This window comes from Oncorhynchus mykiss, chromosome 6 (genome assembly GCF_013265735.2).
Source record: "Oncorhynchus mykiss isolate Arlee chromosome 6, USDA_OmykA_1.1, whole genome shotgun sequence".
Lineage (NCBI taxonomy): Eukaryota > Metazoa > Chordata > Actinopteri > Salmoniformes > Salmonidae > Oncorhynchus > Oncorhynchus mykiss.
Window position 1 is genome coordinate 50,662,474 of NC_048570.1, and position 21,620 is coordinate 50,684,093.

A 21,620-nucleotide genomic window follows, 5' to 3' on the forward strand; every position below is an offset into this window, starting at 1 on the left:
GGGTGAGATGGCAGATAAAGCTTATTGCGAACAACACCAGCCTCGGGTTATACAGCCCCTCACCCCTCTCAATAAAGAGCAGCAGATGTAGATAATTGTTTCCCCTTATGACGCAGAGCGAGCTCAGGCCAGGGAGTGTGTATGTGTGTGTTTGTGAGGTGGCTGTGTCTTGTGTGAGGGGTAAGACATAGAGTGACTAACTTATGAAAAAAGGTTACAGCAGGACTTAAATAGAGCAACAGGAGGGTGAGTTGACCACTTGTACCCATTGTGGATCTGCAGGATGCATCTGAAGGTAAGATGTCTTGGCTCAGGTCAAATTGCACTCTAGGCCTCCCGAGTGGCGCAACACTCTAAGGCACTGTATTGCTTGAGGCGCCACTACAGATCCGGGTTTGATCCCGGGCGGTGTCGCAGCCAGCTGCGCCCGTGAGATCCATGAGGCGACGCACAATTGGCCCGGCGTCGTCCGGGTTAGGGGAGGGTTTGGCTGGCCGGGATGTCCTTGTCCCATTGCACTCTAGCTACTCCTGTGGTGGGCCGGGCACATGCACGCTGACACGGTCACCAGTTGTACTGTGTTTCCTCTGACACATTGGTGTGGCTGGCTTCTGGGTTAAGCAAGCAGTGTGTCAAGAAGCAGTGCAACTTTGCAGGGTCATGCTTGGGGGGATGCATGGCTCTCGACCTTTGCCTCTCCCAAGTCCGTACTGGAGTTGCAGAGATGGGACAAGACTAACTACCAATTGGACATCACTAAAAAGTAAACAAAAAATGTTGGACTCTAGGGATGCTCGATACTTTTCTATAGGCCTAATTAAAATTGATGAAGGGTGAGGCTAATCAATCGTATAAATGTTCATTTTAGTTTGTTCTGTAATCATTAAAGCACTCCAAATAATGAATGGAATATGACTCAAACCTGAATAGTAATGTTACCCATTGCTTTGTTCCCACCAGTTATGCATGGTAACCAAAGGATATATGATGCGTCATAATAATGCCTGAAGGTAAGAGTAAGCTATATGCAAACCTGATGTTCAGAAATGATCAACTTAATGCATATTCACCTCTATTACTGGAAAGTATTGTGATTTTCATAGCAGATTGGTGTAACGTAATATGCTGGGAGTCAGGGGCAGGTGCAGAAGGTGAGTTTAATAATGAATCGAAGCAGATTGACAAAATGTGAGAAGCGTACAGAACGTGAGAGAAAACAATACTACCTAGTAACTGCTGTCAACTGAGGGCTAAATAAAGGGTGAGTAATCAAGGAGATAATGATGACCAGGTGTGCGTAATGATTGTTGCCAGGGCCGGTGGTTAGCAGACCGGCGACGCCAAGCGCTGGAGAGAGGGAGCGGACACTTGTTGTTGACTAGCATGTTCTGTAAGGAGAAAGGACGGAGCTGTGCGATCAAACGTATGTTTGAAATATGGACCAGTCCTTATTTACAGTTGAGCACCACAGCAGGCAAGCAGGCTACACTTGACCTTGATCAGAACAGAACCCAGCAGGCAGTGATCTGAGAGGGCCCTGGAGGAAGTCTAATCCTATTGCTGAGAGACAAAAACACCATCCTCAGAGCCAAATGTCTCTCCAGAAATACCATGCCTGACCATCCAGGCAGCAGCCACCAGCTCACTCCATTAGCTACCACAATTAAAGTAGCCCTGGCTGGGCATCCCAGCTTATTAAATTGAAACGGATGGTGCATTAGTGGTAGCTGCAGGTCAGGGAAAGGTAACATTAGAGGTAATACACACAGAGAGATGAGACCCCTTCAGATCAGTTACTATTGCAGTTTTATATTTTGAGATGAAAAGAGTAAACCTGATGTAGACTGTCATGACTGGCCTGTTCGGGTCAGGTTACCGTAGACCATAATCCTACAGCGATATCTCTCACACCCACCAGCGGGAGAGAGATAGAGAGTTATGGAGGTGGGGGGTTTCATTACACCTCCCACCCATTGTAAATCTTAAGGCAGCAGACAAAATCCCCTTTGTCCTCTCAGTATGGAGGGATGGAATGTATGATGGGCCTATGGAGAATCTACCTCTGAACAGTAACATGTAATAAATGGACTTTGGGACAATATGTTTCGTGGCAATAGATGGAATATGAAATGATATGAGTGTCATTTTTGTTATGTTATTAAAAGTTAAATGACGACGTTATAACGAAAACATTATAACTTGAAGAGTTTTCACACTCATGTACTTGAGGTTTGCATACTGTACGTTGTGTGGAAAATGTCCAGATCAAAGAGAATGTATTTGTAAAGATGTAATGTGAAGTTAGTTGTCTAAATTGGATCTGAGTAAAATCCAGACCTTGCATCGTAGCTAGTTACGACCAGAGAACTTGCCCTAAAGGTGGAAACGCCAATTTCTGACCCGAGGGTATAAAACACATGAGTTCAGAGCTAATATAGCAGACTAAGCAACCACGAGCTCCAGCCAATGTCCGAATTAGTTGCATACCTAAAATTCAACACAAGGTTGAAGAAGACAAAGGAACCTGAAGAGGGTTAAACCAAGGCCTCATACCTTTTAAAGGGTTAATATATTGTGCTATGATAAACTCTGTGTGTGTGTGTGTTAAAACCTGTTTCGAGTGTTGTGCCCTTCAGACACTATCAGAAGACTGAAACCGCCTACAGTACGTTCATACTCCTCCTGTCTGGGACCCACCATGGTTATCTGAGGTTCTGAAAAGACAAGGCTGCCGCAAGCCTGATGAAAACAGCCACCTGTCAGAAGATGCTTGGACTCGTTCACCTTGTTATGACTCTATACTTGTGATGGAAGGTCAAGTTTCTGTCAACCCACTTCTGAGCTTTTAATTGCTGATAAGATGGTTGCTGCTGTCAGGGGGAGGTTAGATTTATTAAAATGTTGTTGTCAGGGAAACTCACGCAAGGAGGACTGGGAGAGGCTCCATGAGTTACAGGATGTCTTAGACATTTTGCACAACCTGGGGAGAGCTATTATGTACTGTACTCTGTACCAACTTCTGCACACAATTGTATTACTAAAGGAGTATTCTAATACTTAAACAAAGAGTCTGTGTTTCCTTTCCAATACTAATGTATGTTTGATAATTATACAGACCTGATCATCTGTTGAAGAAATTGACCAACAAAACCTTTTTACAATCTATGCTACGGATGAGTAACTGTGTCTAAGAGGGTGAATTCAAGCAGGACCACCGGGTCACCACTCTCCAAGGAATCGTGTGTCTCAACTACTTTCATTCCCACACTGGAACCATCTCCACGGCTGATTAGCCGTCCTCTGAAGAACCCTTTTCAGAGCAAGGACGAGGAAACATTCCACTAAGAGTAAGGACACTGACATCGTGAGGACAAACAGAGAGTTACACCTGGCAACCGAAGGTGTGCTGTCATCAGAGAAGTCAGAACGCGGTCCACGAAGAGGCACCCCATCAGAGACGTTCAAAACTGAATTACATCATTATATTCTGACCCATTAGAGCGGCAGTTCGGGGCAAGGTTAGGGTTCAAATAAGCATCGTTGACAACTGTACCCAAGTGCAGTTTTCTCTCGTGCACACTCTCTCTCTCTTTTGAAATCCACATTTTGTAACACGTGTCATATTGTGTTGGCCTGCTAGGAACCTGTTTCTCAACTCAATTGGTGTGGTATTGACTTATTTAGTGAGACTCGCGAATTAGTGAGACTCGCGAATTCCCGAATTATGCGACGTTCAGAATGAGACTGTAAAGGAAATTAATTAATTAGCAACTGTTGTAAAATCGATATTCTGATATTCTTTGAGTTAATTTGGAAAGTAGAAACTCAATAAAGCCAAAACCCTCCCATTGTGCACCAGGTTAATGAGTTAATAATTTCATTTCATCACGTAATTAACCGTTAATCATTCAATGAGCAGCAGTCGTCACATTAATCAATACAACATTACGACAGCACTCTTAGAAAAAAATGTGCAATCTAGAACCTAAAAGGGTTCTTCAGCTGTCCCCATAGGAAAACCATTTTAATAACCCTTTTTGGTTCTAGGTAGAACTTTTTTTGGTTCCATGTAAAAAACCTTTCCACAGAGGGAACCCAAAATGGAACCCAAAATGGTTCTACCTGGAACCAAAAAGCATGCTCCTATGGGGACAGCCAAATAACCCTTTTGGAACCCTTTTTTCTAAGAGTGTAGTTTGTGTGTAGTTAGTTTAGGACAAACTCAAATGTAGTGGTGTAACGATAATACAGACACAGTGGAGACCTTCTTGTGACTAAATTGGTAATCAAATGTTAATATTTTCAAATATGTTTTAAATATCAACATATCTGTTTCTTATCCAAAAAAAGGGAACTGTTCTGTAGCTATTGTCCCAGGGAACGTGGAGAGCTATGTCGCTGTTCAACCCCTTGGTGTGGGCGCGAGAGTTGCTACGACAGAGCAGAAGCTCCTCCAGACTGGTGCTGGTGGTCGTGTGTGTTGCCCTGCTACTGGATAACATGCTGCTTACTGTTGTCGGTGAGTCCAGACAACTCACACACACACGCACACGTACACACATACACACACTTTAAAATGTGCATGTAGTTGTGTACCTTAGATTGGATAGTGATATTTGTATTGAAAAAGGCACGTCACCCATTTTAATATTTAGCTGCAGGGCCAACAATGCAGCTAGCGTGACCATAGCATTTGCCTTTAACTGGCCTGACATCTAGACCCCACAGAGAATAACTTGGGTTGACAGAGAGCAGCGCGACCACATTCCCCCTCATGGAGTAGATCCACTGTGCCTCCCCGGCACTGAGACAAAAGGGTTCCCTCCTTTCCTTTCGCCTGCCTTTTAAAGTGCACAGTCTCCCACAAACCCAAATGTGTCGTCTCTCCTCTCTCGCAGTGCCCATCATCCCAACGTTTTTACATGCCCTGGATCCCCCTACACAGGACACCTTCATCCAGCATGCAGAGGCTCTCTGAGGAGGGCTTCACATTGACCTCAGTCCACTCCTTATACGACAACACTTCCTACAGCATCAGCTGCTCTGAGAGCAACCTGTCTGAGGCCCTCCTCTTCAACATCTCCAGAAACTCCAGCCAGGTGAAAGGCAGCACATGCCAGGAGGACAGTGCCTTCTTGGACAAGGAGAATGTTCGTGTGGGACTCCTCTTTGCCTCCAAGGCTCTGGTGCAGCTTCTGATCAATCCCTTCGTGGGTCCCCTGACCAACAGGTTCATGTTCTGGCTTCACAGCAAGTGTTTTTGTGTGTGTGACAAAATCACAGCTAGCTAGGACAGTGTTCAACTTTGCATTTATTGAAAATGATTAAATACAATACACACTGGTTCTAATCTTATCCTTATCTTTTCCCTCAAGAGTTGGACATCACATACCAATGTTTGCTGTCTTTATCATCATGTTTGTTTCAACAATAAGTATGTGTGCCTGACACTGACACACACTTCTAACTTGTTACACACAGTTGATAATGAGATATAATTGAGGTAGTGATCTCTAATATACATACCATGACTGTTTCACAACTCCAATTGCGTCATCTTTAGATTTGATTTTATCTTACCACAGTGCAGTCATGGTAACGGAGGTTGTGTCCTGTGGTTGTCAGTGTTTGCCTTCTCATGTGCATGCTCCTTGTTGTTTTTTGCTCGCTCTCTTCAGGGAATTGGTTCCTCTTTCTCCTCCTGTGTTTCACAAAAACCTCCCCAGTGTTGTAATAGAATATGAACCATTTTGTCCGAGCATCTTAACGTCTAAGTGAAAAGCATGTCTTCTCCCGTAAGACTGGGAATGTTGGCCAGTGTGTACACAAGTAATGAGGAGAGAGCTATGGGGATCGCACTGGGTGGACTGGCCGTGGAGGTTCTCGGTGAGTTACTCCCCTTTTTTATTTTTTATTTGACCTTTATTTAACTAGGCAAATCAGTTAAGGGCAAAGTCTTATTTACAATGACAGATTACCAAAAGGCAAAAGGCGGGACGGGGGCCTGAGATAAAAAAAAATTAAAAAAATACAATATAAATATAGGACAAAGCACACATTACAACAAGAGAGACAACACAACACTACATACAGAGAGACCTAAGACAACAACATAGCAAGGCAGCGACACATGACAACACAACACGGTAGCAGCACAAAACGTGGTACAAACATTATTGGGCACAGACAACAGCACAAAGGGCAAGAAGTTAGAGACAACAGTGTAACGGTGTGAAATACTGCCAGAAAGGCTTAGATTAAGAAAGGAGCAGATCCTGGTGGTCCTGTGTGGCTCAGTTGGTAGAGCATGGCACTTGTAAGTTGTGCGGTCAATTACCACTGTGGCCACCCATACGAAATTGTACTGTATGCACACATTACTACTGTAAGATGCTTTGGATAAAAGCATCTGCTAAATAGCAAATGGTTACGACGAAACGTATCTTACACTAACATATGCCAAATGTGAAATCATAATGTGGAATACATGTATAATCAAGGACTTTTTCTTGAAAATGTCTTTGACAGTTGGAGCACCATTTGGAAGTGTGATGTATTCATTTGTGGGGAAGACTGCTCCTTTCTTGATCTTGGCCTTTCTGGCAGTATTTCAGTATTTCCGTTTATCTGTTACACTTTACATTACAGTGACCTTATTACAGTGTAATTATTCCTGTAATTACAGTGTAAGAAGTATTGTAATTACTCAGTGCAGTGTAATAATGAGCAATAACAATTATCATTACACTTGTACAGTAAAGTCTGTACTTATAATGTACTTTGCATTACTTAGGCTTAGGGTCAGGCCAACGTTAGGGTTATGGTTAGGTACAGTGTAATATGGGAAATTACTATACTTGTTGTTACACTGTAATTACATGATACACAGTAATAAGAACACTAATGTCAAGTGTTACCAGATTATCTGTTGTGGCTACCAGTCAGAATGAACAGTTTAGACAGGCAAGCTGTTTGTATTGTTCGGAGAGGACAAGGTATATTCTAGGAATGTTCCTTAATGCCAACTGACTGACTCTCTAAACACACAGTGTTACATCTCTGCCATCAAAGATTTCACCAGATGTGAGTATACTTTTCACCTTTTCTTTCAAGATAAAAGATTTAAAAAATAAATGTAACCCAGCCACAAAATGAACATAACTGACTTGATCAAATCAAAAAATGGGGCTTTATCTCAATTCATCTTTCCTTGAGTCCTCAAATGCTATCTCCCACCTCTTTCACAAAACCATTAGAGAAGAAGGCCTGGGGAGGGACTTTGGACCTTCTCTTCCAATACTATAGACTAGAAGGCGAGGAGCTAGGGTGTGAGGAACCGCGGAAATACAAATTCGGATTGAGCCAGAGTGTGTACCAATCAGTGTCGTTTAAGATGCACCGAACAGAAGCCACCATTGCATTAAATTACACGTTGTCTTATTTTATAATGTTGACATTTCAGAGGTCTCCTCCCTCACGCTAGAAAAAACAAGACATTTTTCCTGTCTCCTCCGGCTTAACATTTCACATTAACTTACAGAGTGTAGATGGCACTCCTTTGCTGACCCTACTGAAGGACCCCTACATTCTAATTTGTGCAGGTGAGTCTGGGACTTGACTGTCAGAATAACAAACCAAAGAGTAAGGCTAAACACAGAGGAAATGTCCCTAATGTCAATCTATTCCCTGTTAGTGCACTACTTTTGACCAGGCCTTATGGGTGAAGTAGTGCACTAAATAGGGATTACATTGCCATTTGGGATGCAGGCATAGTCGTAAAACAGAAGTGAGCTGACCTTGGTGCTTTGGTTTCAGGCTCTCTGTGCTTCGCCAACATGGGAGTTGCCATTCTGGAGCCCACACTTCCCATCTGGATGATGCAGACCATGTGCTCTCCCAAATGACTGCTTGGTACGTTTTTGCGTCACGTTTTTTTTCTTTCCAGTAAATCCTATGGATTAAATACTCCTTCCTTTGTTTGACAGTGTTTTGCGTTTGATTTGTAGGTATGGCTTTCCTACCAGCAAGCATTTCTTACCTTATTGGCACCAATTTAACAAAACGTGAAGGTAGGTTTTCGTTGATCCTCTCCTGGTTACTTCTATTTGTTCCTATCTATCAATTATCAATATATAAAAGTCTAGTCACTCAGAAAATAAGTTCTCATGTAAGCCTATGGGGGTTGTGTGAATCAGTGTTAGTGTCTGTGTGAATGTGTGTGTGCAGGGACAGACTGCCCGAAATGCTGGATGTACTGGTCAATTTTTTGCCCAGTGGTTCTGTCTAACTTGTTATTTTTGCGCAAAATGATCATTATCTGGTCCCATTCCTCCTCTGTGTGTGTGTGTGAGAGAGAGTGTTGTTGATTAATCCCCATTAAGGAGGAGGTATTTATCCTTCCACAGGTGGCTGTGCTCCATGTTTGGAATGTTTATTGTTGGCATCAGTCTTATAGTCACCCGTGACTATTATTTCCTATGCACACTTTTGGCTCTGCTAGATCACAAGGTAGTTCAATGAAGAATCATCATATTTCTTGTCCTATAGGTTCATTTTGCAAAGCACATCTATGGTCTTATTGGTCCAAATATAGGCCTGGGGTTTGCTATTGGTGGGTGCCGATGTGTTATGTAGAAACACATATGAATGATGGTCTGAAGCATCAGAAAGACAGACAGACAGATATAAATATAGCCACGGCCCAGCCCAAGTGTTGACCCAAGATCAGCGTCCAGGGGCAACTTAATCCTACTTTGTAGTGGATATTGTCTGCTATAGAATTACAGTGGTCTCAGGATGACTGCAAGCCAGGGGTTGAGACACATACGCCTTATGGGAGTTGCCTGCAAGACCCATGTATTGTGCTGAAAAATAAACCAAAATGGTGGCCTCTGTGGGTCTGAGTGGATACTGCACCCCCGGCTGGCTATAGGAGTGAGTGGCTTATGTCATCTTCAACAAACGGAAGTTCTTCGACTTTGCAACACTGCTCAATATGGACCTTATTTATACGTTATTATAACCATGTAACCCAGGGAAAACAGAGAACATCAAAGTGACTTCTGTTTCCTTTATCTCACCCGCCATAACATGCCCACACTAACCTAGAGGACTTTTCAGATGGGTGGCGGTGCGGGCTACAACACACAGTTCATGCAACACCCGGGCCCCAGAGGTCCCCCTGGCACGTCCCCGGCAGGGATGGGTCCTGCTCGTTTTCCGTCAATGGGGCCCCTCAGGGCCAGAGGATGCCCCAACACCCAGGCTACCCCAGGGCTCAGCAGGGACACACTAGGCCGCAGCAGGGACTCAAATGCCCATACAACGCTGAAGTGAGTCTCCCTCAGCGAATGACTTCACATATTTTCTAATGCAAACCATTTGTAGACTGACAGCCATAAGTTTAAAATATACAGTGTGAATTATAATACTATGTTAACACCTACGTACATTTTATTTATTTTATTAAGCTTGAGCTTTATATTGAGTTTAACCTAATGTCGTTTTTTGTTCGTGTCCAACTTCACCAACATATCTGTCGAACCCCTATTCCTGTCTGTCTGTTGCACAGCCTGCTGGGCTGTACTGTTTTCACACCCTCCCTCCTATGTGTGTGTATGCCCTGGCTGGCTACTGTAATAATACCCAAACTAGAGTCCAGAGTACAAACCAGTGTTGTGCAGTTTGCCTTTCCATCGGAGCAGTTCAATGGACAATGAACTAGCGGCTGGGGGAGTCAGTGGAGTTTACAACATCTTCAACCAGGCTGCAGTCAATGGGAGACAGAGTGAGAGAACTCATTCCACTTTCATTATATTTAGGTGTGACATTGTCCCAGATCTGTTTGTGCCGTCTTGCCAATGGCCGTAAGAGTTGGAAAGACGGCACAAACAGATTTGGGACCAGGCTTCTCTTTGTGTGTAGAGATGTAGACCTACGTTGCCTCTGAATGCCAAAATCTCAAAGCAAAACACATTGCTAGTATTTTTTGTACAGCAACCTAACCCTGCTCTCATTTTCTTTGTGTTCCAGCTGGGCAGGGTGATGCCTGGTTATCCAAGCTCTCCCCTTCTTGGAAACCCCACCCCTCCCATAACCCCAGGCAGTGTGATGCCCCCTACATGTCTCCTGGCCATGACGTCAAGTCCACTTACCTGCCTGACATCAAGCCAAACACGAACTCCCTACCCCCACTACTCCCCACAGGTAAACCCAAACATGACACTAGTGGTGTGTTTTCACCAAACTCACTTGTTGCAGATAAAAATCTGTGTGTGAGTCTTGCACACAAAATGTACCTTCTCACACCATTTTAATTATTCTAATGTTCAATGTGTTTCCATCACATTTCCAACTCTACCAATAGTTTTGGCACAACATCTGTTGTGTTAAATACCAAATGTGCCTACTCTGGTCTTGGCACGTGCACTCTAGCCAACATCTCGCAGATACAGGCTAATTTAAAAAAATAATAATTTTTTAAATTGTACCTTTATTTAACTAGGCAAGTCAGTTATGAACAGCCTAGGAACAGTGGGTTAACTGCCTGTTCAGGGGCAGAACGACAGATTTGTACCTTGTCAGCTCGGGGGTTTGAACTTTCAACCTTCCGCCACTAGGCTACCCTGCCGCCCCAATGGCTAGAAGGGCTTTTTGTTGAATTAATGTCAGATTTGACTTTTTGTAGCAGGTTGGGAGAATCTATGCAGCAGGTTAGCAGAATGAACGTAGCATAATTAGGTTAAGGTTAGGAAAATGTTTAGGATTAGCTAAAATGCTAAAACAAAAACGGAAGCCCTTATAAGCCATGACTCAGATACAGTGCGGGTACTAGTCTACATGATGAGATTATGGATCAGAGCAAGAATTGTTTTTATTTTTCAAAACGGCAGTCTAGCATTGATTATTATTATACCAGAATAAGACCCTCAACATTTATTGGAAAGGAGCATCAAGCTCATACCATGCACTTTCACCACCCTGTGAAGTTCATCATTTATTTAATCTGTTGCCTAATGGCCTAAACGGCATTGTTTCCTGAGTTGAAGTGGGAGGACCACACACCATGTCATCACGTGACTCCAAGTCTATTTCAAATTATTGTTATTATATCAATATTTGCGCATTAATGCTTTTCCGCCGCCATTTCTTGCATACCCTTACAAAAAAGTCCTAAAAAAGTCAAAAAAAGTCAAAAAAAGTCCTCCAGGAAGTATGAATTGTCCTGCAGAAATGTAGAAAATCCTGCACAAACCTGACAATTCCTGCAGGACCAAACCCAGAGTGGCTCCCGAGTGGGGCAGCAGTCTAAGGCACTGCATCTCAGTGCAAGAGGTGTCACTGCAGTCCCTGGTTTGAATCCAGGCTGCAATCTAGAAGAAAAAGAAAGGCACACCTATTAGGCGAGGTGCTGGCTAGCGGAGTGGAAAACTTGAAAATAAATCAGTCCTTCTGTCTCTCTCTCACACCAATCACTCGTAAATTCTAGCTTCCAAGTTTTTCTCTTTCATTTCCTTGATTTCCTTTTTCTTTTGGAGAACATTCCTTTCCAGTGTGGTGATCGAGTAAAAGTGGACATTAGCTAAGGTCTCCAGGCTGGTCATGCGGATGTCCAGTGCCTCGTGGTTGGATCTAGCCTGTTCAGTGGCAGTTTTCAGCTCCTCTCTCAGCTGGATAACCTGTATTCGTAACTCTACCGACTGCATCTCTGCCTTTTTGTCCACGTTGTCAATGAATTCCTGCTTAATTTCAGTTAATGCCTGTAGAATTGCTTCTTGTCCAGTTGCCTCGCCTGTGTATTGTTCAGCCTTTGGTGTAGCCTCACGGTCCTTGGCTAGGCTAGCTGGTCTGTTAGCATTATCCTTAGGCTGATTCTTGCAGTTGGTGCTTGGAATCGTTGACAAAAATGACAAAGACGTGACAGTAAGCCTTAAAATTGAGTCTCAAGTTGTCGAGCGGTATTTTGATCAAAATTACAATATGCCTATATGTTTTGGAACAAACCGGTAAAATATTTAAATGTTCTAGTGAGGAGCTCAGAAAAGTACGTCCTCACATGGCGCCACTCCACATCCTCCCCGTACATGGCTTTTAATCTTCTTCCCATTAAGCTTTTCCATTTACAGAATCTTCCCTTGCTGACCCTGGCCACAACAAGATATGAGCAATCTACCATTTAAAATTAACCGGGCTAGTTTAACTTCATCTATCTCTTTCTCTATGGCATTGGTTAGTCAGATAGGGTGTAAGTGAGGCCCTGTGGTCTCATCAACCACCAACACAACTTTCCACTCTGACACAATATTACGCTTGCTTCTTACCTTGACCCTCTTTTTGCTTTCTATACGAGACGCTCCATTGCCTTCATGATCTCTCTTCTTCCTATGTCTTTCCACTACAGATCATTCAGCTCCTTGAGCCTCATCCTTGCTCCATATCATCAGAACGGTCACCCATAGATCGCATACCAGCACAGGTGTTGCTTCTCCAACCTCTCTCCATTTCGTCCACACTACTCGCCGCCATTTTCCTGGACCTTCTCCCACTCATCAAACAAAAGTTTCCTCAGTCCATCTACACGTTGAGGACCTATCCCCCAAATTCACACACACATTAATCGAATTGAAGACAAGGGGCTTGTTTGACATCGACTGAATTGCAGTCAGCGACTGATCTACCCATTGGACTTTCTCTAGAGATAAATCAAATCAAGCCCAAACTGCAATGTAGTAGGGAGTTGTAGTCTCCAACAACAGACCAATATTCTAATGAACTACAATGACCATAATCCATTGCGCGTCTACTAGTCCTGGCTGTGTTTCTTTTACACCTGCTACAGAAAAGAGACAAAATAATGAAGGACAGACACAGGTTGCATCGCAAGGTATCTCTACCTGAAAATACCAGGCCCCCAGTGTCCAATCTGGAATGTTAAGTCAAGCGCTCTGCTGGTTGACTATGGCGTAGCAACCTAGCGGTGCCAAAAGCCCTGGTCTGCAAGGTGTAAATTACGATTTGTTTATTATGAAGTTCGATCCCCACTGTGAATTATTTAAAAGATCTCTACAAATCGAGATATTTAGTTAAATAGTTATCCATTCCGACTGCTACCTTTGTCGTCACACAGGATCACATATTGACACAGACCAATCATGGGCTGGCAGAATGGGCAGGTAGAATGAAACGGCAACATCGGCCATGATCCTATGCTAGTTACGGCCACTTTCACCATGATCATTAGCAATTTATTTACTTATTTTGTGTTTGTGCCATTTAGCCCCATTCAGCAATATGGCACGCTTCAAATTCAAATACTTCCGGCTTCATGCGCCATCAGGTGTTTCCCATAGGAATACGTGGATGATGTCAGCGTTATCGCTATCTACTGGTTTTAATGTAGGCTATATGGAAAATACTGAACATGACCTAAGTGATTGATAGTTGGTATTCGGCAATAATAAAAGTATGCCTTATTTACTTTGAAGAACGATTAAAATTATGATTTTGTCAGACAACATAGGCAGCAGATCTAGTGATGAGATGACTTGAAATTAAATAAAGTCATAAAATAAAATAAATGTAATACAGACAAATGAAATAATTTTAAAGTAATGTGAGTAATTGATGGTTAATAAGTAGGGCTGTAACGGTACATGTTTTCATATCTAACTGTTTGGTACAGAGACCTCCGCACTGTGAACCCGAATGAATACATACAGTTGAAGTCGGAGGTTTACATACACTTTAGCCAAATACATTTAAACTCAGTTTTTCACAAATCCTGACATTTAATCCTAGGAAAAATTCCCTGTCTTAGGTCAGTTATGATCACTACTTTATTTTAAGAATGTGAAATGTCAGAATAATAGTAGAGAGAATGATTTATTTCAGATTTTTTTCTTTCATCACATTCCCAGTGGGTCAGAAGTTTACATACACTCAATTAGTATTTGGTAGCATTGCCTTTAAATTGTTTAACTTGGAACTACCCATCCCGGACCCGGGAGAATTGTCATTAAATGACACTAAGTAGCATAACGTAACGGACAAAACATCTTACTAGAAAATATGAATATTCATGAAATCACAAGAGAAATAGATTCAAACACAGCTTAGCCTTTTGTTAATCACCCTGTCATCTCAGATTTTGAAAATATGCTTTACAGCCAAAGCAAGACAAGCATTTGTGTAAGTTTATCGATAGCCTAGCATAGCATTATGCCTAGCCAGCAGCAGGCATTCTTGTCACGAAAATCAGAAAAGCAATCAAATTAAATAGTTTACCTTTGATGAGCTTCGGATGTTTTCACTCACAAGACTCCCAGTGAGATAGCAAATGTTCCTTTTTTCCAGAAAAAGTATTTTTGTAGCCAAAAATAGCTCCGTTAGTTCTTCACGTTTGGCTGAGAAAACGACCGGAAATTGCGGTCACGACAACACCGAACGTTAGCTCCATAATATCCGACAGAAACATGGCAAACGTTGTTCATAATCAATCCTCAAGGTGTTTTTCAAATATCTATTCGATAATATATCAACCGGGACAGAGCTTTTTTCAGTAAGACCGGGTGAAAAAATGGCTACCTCTGTCTTTTGCACGACAATTAAACAAAGAGCCATCAGGTGGACACTGACGCAATGTTGTCGTTCAGGCTCATTTTTCGAAATAAAAGCCTGAAGCTATGTATTGTGATACTAGACACATTAAGGAAACCATAGAAAAATGAATCTCGTTGATATCCCATTCACTGCTCAATAGGGAAGCATAGGAAGGGACTCTTATTTAGAAACCGCTGTGTTCCTGATTGGACGTTTCTCATTCTTTTGCCTGGAATATCAGTTCTGTTATACTCACAGACAATATCTTTACAGTTTTGGAAACTTTAGAGTGTTTTCTATCCTAATCTGTCAATTATATGCATATTCTATTTTCTGGTCCTGAAAAATAGCCCGTTAACTTTGGGAATGTTATTTTTCCAAAAAAAAAAAAAAATGACCCCTAGATTCAACAGGTTTTTAACTTGGGTCAAACGTTTCCGGTAACCTTCATCAAGCTTCCCACAGTAAGTTGGTTGCATTTTGGCCCATTCCTCCTGACAGAGCTGGTGTAATTAAGTCAGGTTTGTAGGCCTCCATGCTTCAACACACATTTTCAGTTCTGCCCACAAACTTTCTATAGGATTGAGGTAAGAGCTCTGTGATGGCCACTCCAATACCTTGACTTTGTTGTCCTTAAGCCATTTTGCCACAACTTTGGACATATGCTTGGGGTCATTGTCCATTTGGAAAACCCATTTGCGACCAAGCTTTAACATCCTGACTGATGTCTTGAGATGTTGCTTCAATATATCCACATAATTACCTTTCCTCATGATGCCATCTATTTTGTGAAGTGCACCAGTCCCTCCTGCAGCAAAACACCCCGACAACATGATGCTGCCACCCCCATGCTTCACGTTTGGGATGGTATTCTTCGGCTTGCAAACGTCTCCCTTTTACCTCCTAACATAACAATGGTCATTATGGCCAAACAGTTATATTTTTGTTTCATCACAGCAGAGGACATTTCTCCAAAAAGTACAATCTTTGTCCCCATGTCAGTTGCAACACGTAGTCTGGCTTTTTTATGCCAATTTTGGAGCAGTGGCTTCTTCCTTGCTGAGCGGCCTTTCAGGATATGTTGATTTGGGACTTGTTTTACTCTGGATATAGATACTTTTGTACCTGTTTCCTCAAGAATCTTCACAAGGTCCTTTGCTGTTGTTCTGGGATTGATTTGCACTTTTCGCACCAAAGTACATTCATCTCTAGGAGACAGAATGTGTCTCCTTCCTGAGCGGTATGATGGCCGAGTGGTGCCATGGTGTTTACACTTGCGTACATTGTTTGTACAGATGAACGTGGTACCTTCAGGCATTTGGAAATTGCTCACAAGGATGAACCAGACTTGTGGAGGTTTACAATTATTTTTCTGGGGTCTTGGCTGATTTTTTAAATTTTCCCATGATGTCAAGCAAAGAGGCACTGATTTTGAAGGTAAGCCTTGAACTATATCCAAAGGTACACCTACAATTGACTCAAATTATGTCAATTAGCCTATCAGAAGCTTCTAAAGCCATGACATCATTTTCTGGAATTTTCCAAGCTGTTTAAAGGCACAGTCAACTTAGTGTATGTAAACTTCTGACCCACTGGAATTGTGATTCTGTGAATTATAAGTGAAATAATCTGTCTGTAAATAATTGTATGAAAAATTACTTGTCATGCACAATGTAGATGTCCTAACAGTCTTGCCACAACTATAGTTTGCTAACAAGAAATTTGTGGAGAGGTTGAAAAACAAGTTTTAATGACTCCAACCTAAGTGTATGTAAACTTCCGACTTCAACTGTAATTGTTTAATTTTTTTAAATAAAAATGTCTATGCCTGCGCTGTGTTGTATGCCATTGCCTTGTGAGTAAATCTGATCTGATAAAACATTGTAGGCTGTATTCGTTTTAACGGAATAGCCTATGTGCACTTTGAAATCAAATTTTGAATCTTAACTTGCGGATTTCAAACTACCCTTTCGTGAGGTGCGGATTTCAAACTATTATTTTGTGAGGTTCAGCCGGGAACTCTCTAGTTCTGTAATTGGAGGATTCTCAATCATTTTTAAATCTCCAGTATGTGAACATTTTGGATTCACAGTCGATTACAACGGCGATAGACAGAGTTGTGGGTGAATAGTTAATAGTGTGTTTGATACTGCTCAATGAGAATAGCCTATAGACTGCTTTCTGTGTTTGCAAACATTGCCGCACAAGGGCGATGTGCGCAAGTTGGTGGCACAACAAGGAGGAGTTTTTATAGAACAGCAGCAAAATAAGCAGCTATTTACAGTAGAAGTCAGAAGTTTACATACACCTTAGCCAAATACATTTAAACTCAGTTTTTCACAATTCCTGACATTTATTCTTAGGAAAAATTCCCTGTCTTAGGTCAGTTAGGATCACCACTTTGTTTAAAAAATTTGAAATGTCAGAATAATAGTAGAGAGAATGATTTACTAAAACGTTTATTTCTTTCATCACATTCCCAGTGGGTCAGCAGTTTACATACACTCAATTAGTATTTGGTAGCATTGCCTTTAAATAGTTTAACTTGGGTCAAACGTTTTGGGTAACCTTCCACAAGCTTCCCACAATAAGTTGGGTGAATTTCGGGCCATTCCTCCTGACAGAGCTGGTGTAACTGAGTCAGGTTTGTAGGGCTCCTTGCTCACACGCTTTTTCAGTTCTGCCCACAAATTTTCTATAGGATTTCTAAGGGCTTTGTGATGGCCACTCCAATACCTTGACTTTGTTGTCCTTAAGCCAATTTGCCACAACTTTGGAAGTATGCTTGGGGTCATTGTTCATTTGGAAGACCCATTTGCGACCAAGCTTTAACTTCCTACTGATGTCTTGAGATTTTGCTTCACTATATCCACATACATTTCCTGCCTCTTGATGCATCTATATTGTGAAGTGCACCAGTCACTCCTGCAGCAAAGCACCCCCACAACATGATGCTGCAACCCTCATGCTTCACGGTTGGGATGGTGTTCTTCGGCTTGCAAGCCTCCCCCTTTTTCCTCCGAACAAAACGATGGTCATTATGGCCAAACAGTTTTATTTTGTTTCATCAGAGCAGAGGACATTTCTCCAAAAAAGTACGATCCCCATGCACAGTTGCAAAACGTAGTCTGACTGTTTTATGGCGGTTTCGGAGCAGTGGCTTCTTTCTTGCAGAGCGGTCTTTCAGGTTATGTCGATATAGGACTACATCCACAGGTACACCTCCAATTGACTCAAATTATGTCAATTAGCCTTTAAGAAGCTTATAAAGCCATGACATAATTTTCTGGAATTTTCTAAGCTGTTTAAAGGCACAGTCAACTTAGTGTATGTAAATGTCTGACCCACTGGAATTGTGATACAGTGAATTACAGTGGGGAGAACAAGTATTTGATACACTGCTGATTTTGCAGTTTTCCTACTTACAAAGCATTTAGAGGTCTGTAATTTTTATCATAGGTACACTTCAACTGTGAGAGATGGAATCTAAAACAAAAATCCAGAAAATGAACATTGTATGATATTTAAGTCATTCATTTGCATTTTATTGCATGACATAAGTATTTGATACATTAAGGCTCGTATGAATGTCCTGCATAATGTAATGTTTGTGTCATCATCGCAAATCAACTGTATTATACTTAAAAAACACTTCAACCAGTAAAATGGCTCTTTGGCTAGCTTTTGTTACAGCCTATATCAATGAGCGTTAGCATTCTAGCACACAACTGCTGCATCTAAAATAGTTATTTTGCAAATACCTTAAAAAAAAGGTAGGGGATAACCAGTCAGAAAACCAGTCAGTATCTGGTATGACCACAATTTACCTCATGCAGCGCGACAGATCTCCTTCGCATAGAGTTGATCAGGCTGTTGATTGTGGCCTGTGGAATGTTGTCCAACTCCACTTCAATGGCTGTGCAAAGTTGCTGGATATTGGCGGGAACTGTACCACGCTGTTGTACGTAATCCGGAGGTTGCCGAGTAGTCTTATTCTCCGCACAGATCGTGCATGCGGCGATGAACACGGAGATGTCAGGAACCATGGTAGGCCACCAAAAGCGTTGTCGCACAAAGGCCAGGGTGGGAACGCTGCGCCTCAGAACCTGCTTCCCTATTCCGCTCAGCACGGGTTGGAAAGGATGGTCTCTGGTTCCGGGGTTGTAGCTGTGGAGCTATAGCGGGGTGACAGCACATCCGGCCTGACATTCTTGGATCCCGGTTGGTATGAGAGGGAGAAGTTGAACTGGATGAAATGCAGGGCCCATCTAGCTTGACTGGAATTGAGACACTTGGCGGTGCGGAGATATTCCAGGTTCTTGTGGTCAGTCTACACAATGAACGGATGTTCCGTCCCCTCCGGAATATGGCCGAAGAATATGGCCAACTGTTGTTCCCATACTGCTGTAGCCCATGGAAAGCCCTCCCGGACATTAGCGTGATGAGGTATGCTACCTTAGTGCGGTCCGAGGGGAAGGAGGAGGGCTACAGCTCAATGATGAGGGAACACTGAGCGAGAAACTTCTGACAGGTGCCCAACTCTCCATGGAAGCATTCCGGGGGAGTTAAGCGGGGTTCCTGGGAAACCGGGGTGGCCAGGGAGGTGGCGCTGCTGTTATTGAGGGGCTGGGAGGTTACCATCGTGGTAAACTGCCTAACAGACAACCTGCGGAATTGTTCCAGCAATGTGTTCAGCGCTCGGTCCAGGCGTTCGGCCAAGTTCTGGAACCCTTCCATAAGAGAACGAAGCAACTTCTTGTGCCTTCCAATGATGGCTCCTTGGGAGGAGATGGCATGGTGGAGCTGGTCCAAGTCTGCTGGGTCAGTCATGGCCAGTTCGTACTATCACGTTTTAGGGAAGACCCAGATGCAGACAGTGTCAAAGTAACAAATGTTTATTACTAGAACAGGGGACAGGCAAAGGGCAGGAAGAGGTCAGTAATCCAGGTCAGAGTCCAAAAGATACAGAACGGCAGGCAGCCTCTGGATCAGGGCAGGCAGAGGGCAATAATCCAGGGTGTTGTGACAAGGTACAGAATGGCAGGCAGGCTCAGGGCAGGCAGAAGGGAAAACCGGGAAAACGCTGGTAGGCTTGACAAACAAAACAAACTGCCAACAGACAAACAGAGAATACAGGTATAAATACACTGGGGATAATTGAGAAGATGGGTGACACTTGGAGGAGGGTGGAGTCAAGCACAAAGACAGGTGAAACAGATCAGGGTGTGACAACAGGACTAAGATTGAATCCTACAACACCGGCTCTGACGCTCGTCGGATGTGGCAGGGCTTACAAACTATTACGGACTACAAAGGGAAACCCAGCCACCAACTGCCCAGTGAAGCAAGCCTAACAGACGAGCTAAATGTATTTTATGATCGCTTCGAGGCAAGCAACACTGAAGCATGCATGAGAGCATCAGCTGTTCCGGACAACTATGTCATCACTCTCACCGTAGCTGATGTGAATGTTGACCTGTTTAATGTATTTGCTCATAAGGCCGCAGGCCCAAACAGATTACCAGGACGTGCACTCACAGCATGACCAACTGGCAAGACCTTCACTGACATTTTCAATCCCTCCCTGACCTACATATTTCAAGCAGACCACCATAGTCCCTGTGACCAAGAAAGCCTAAATGACTACAGCCCTGTAGCACTCACATCTGTAGCCATGAAATGTTTTGAAAGGCTGGTCATGGCTCACATCAACACCATTATCCCAGAAACCCTAGACCCACTCCAAATCGCATAGCGTCCCAACAGATCCACAGATGAGGAAATCTCAAACGCACTCAACACTGCCCTTTCCCACCTGGACAAAAGGAACACCCATGTGAAATAGCTGTTCATTGACTACAGCTCAGTGTGCAACACCATTGTGCCCACAAAGCTCATCACTAAGCTAAGGACCCTGGGACTAAACACCTCCTTCTGCAACTGGATCCTGGACTTCCTGACAGGCCACCCGCAGGTGGTAAGGATAGGCAACAACACATTTACCAAGCTGACCCTCAACACGGGGAACCCTCATGAGTGCGTGTTTAGTCCCTTCCTGAACCCCCTGGTCACCCACGACTGTGTGGCCAAACACTACTACAACACCATCATTAAGTTTGCAGACGACACAACAGTGGTAGGCCTGATCACCAACAACAATGAGACAGCCTATAGGGGGGAGCTCAAAGACCTGGCAGTGTGGTGCCAGGACAACGATCTCTCCCTCAACATGAGAAAGACAAAGGAGCTGAACGTGGACTACAGGAAAGGGGGGCCGAACACATCCCCATTCACATCAACGGGGCTGTAGTGGAGCGGGATAAGAGTTTCAAGTTCCTTGGTGTCCACATCACCAACAAATTATCATGGTCCAAACACTCCTAGACCGTCATGAAGAGGACATGACAACACCTTTTTCCTCTCCGGACACTGAAAATATTTGGCATTGGTCCCCGTATTATCAAAATGTTCTACAGCTGCAACATCGAGAGCATCCTGACCGGTTGCATCACCACCTGGTATAGCAACTGCTCGGCATCCGACCGTAAGGCGCTACAAAGGGTAGTGCATATGGCCCAGTACATCACTGGGGCCAAGCATCCTGCCATCCAAGACCTCTATACCAGGCGGTGTCAGAGGAAGGCCCTAAATATTGTCAAAGACTCCAGCCACCCTAGTCATAGACTGTTCTCTCTGCTACCGCATGGATAGAGGTACTGGAACGCCAAGTCTTGGTCCAAGAGGCTTCTAAACAGCCTCTTACCCCCAAGGCATAAGACTCCTGAACATCTAATCAAATTGTTACCAAGACTATTTGCATTGCCCCCCTATCTTTTAAACCGCTGCTACTCTCGGTTGTTATCATCTATGCATAGTCACTTTAATAACTCTACCTACATGTGCATACTACCTAAACTAACCGGTGCCCCTGCACATTGACTCTGTACCGGTACCCCCCTGTATATAGTCTTAATTTAGCTATTTTACTGCTTCTCTTAATTACTTGTTACTTTATTTCTTAT

General features: G+C 43.1%; 1 protein-coding gene and 1 long non-coding RNA gene across 2 annotated transcripts in view; one reads left to right on the top strand and one right to left on the bottom strand.

Annotated features, from left to right (window-relative positions):
* The window catches only part of LOC110526116 (dickkopf-related protein 4), a 30,993-nt gene extending 25,362 nt beyond the window's left edge, over positions 1-5,631 (bottom strand). The window contains exon 1 of the transcript XR_005052153.1: positions 5,527-5,631. The gene's annotated coding sequence lies outside the window, so the exon portion shown is untranslated. The remainder of the gene's footprint in view (positions 1-5,526) is intronic.
* On the top strand, positions 1,533-8,324 carry LOC118964908. The gene is made up of 7 exons (XR_005052155.1): positions 1,533-3,518; positions 4,351-4,519; positions 4,899-5,886; positions 7,050-7,083; positions 7,541-7,601; positions 7,816-7,911; positions 8,007-8,324. It is a non-coding gene; the product is annotated as an uncharacterized LOC118964908 (long non-coding RNA).
* The last annotated feature ends 13,296 nt before the right edge of the window (positions 8,325-21,620 follow it).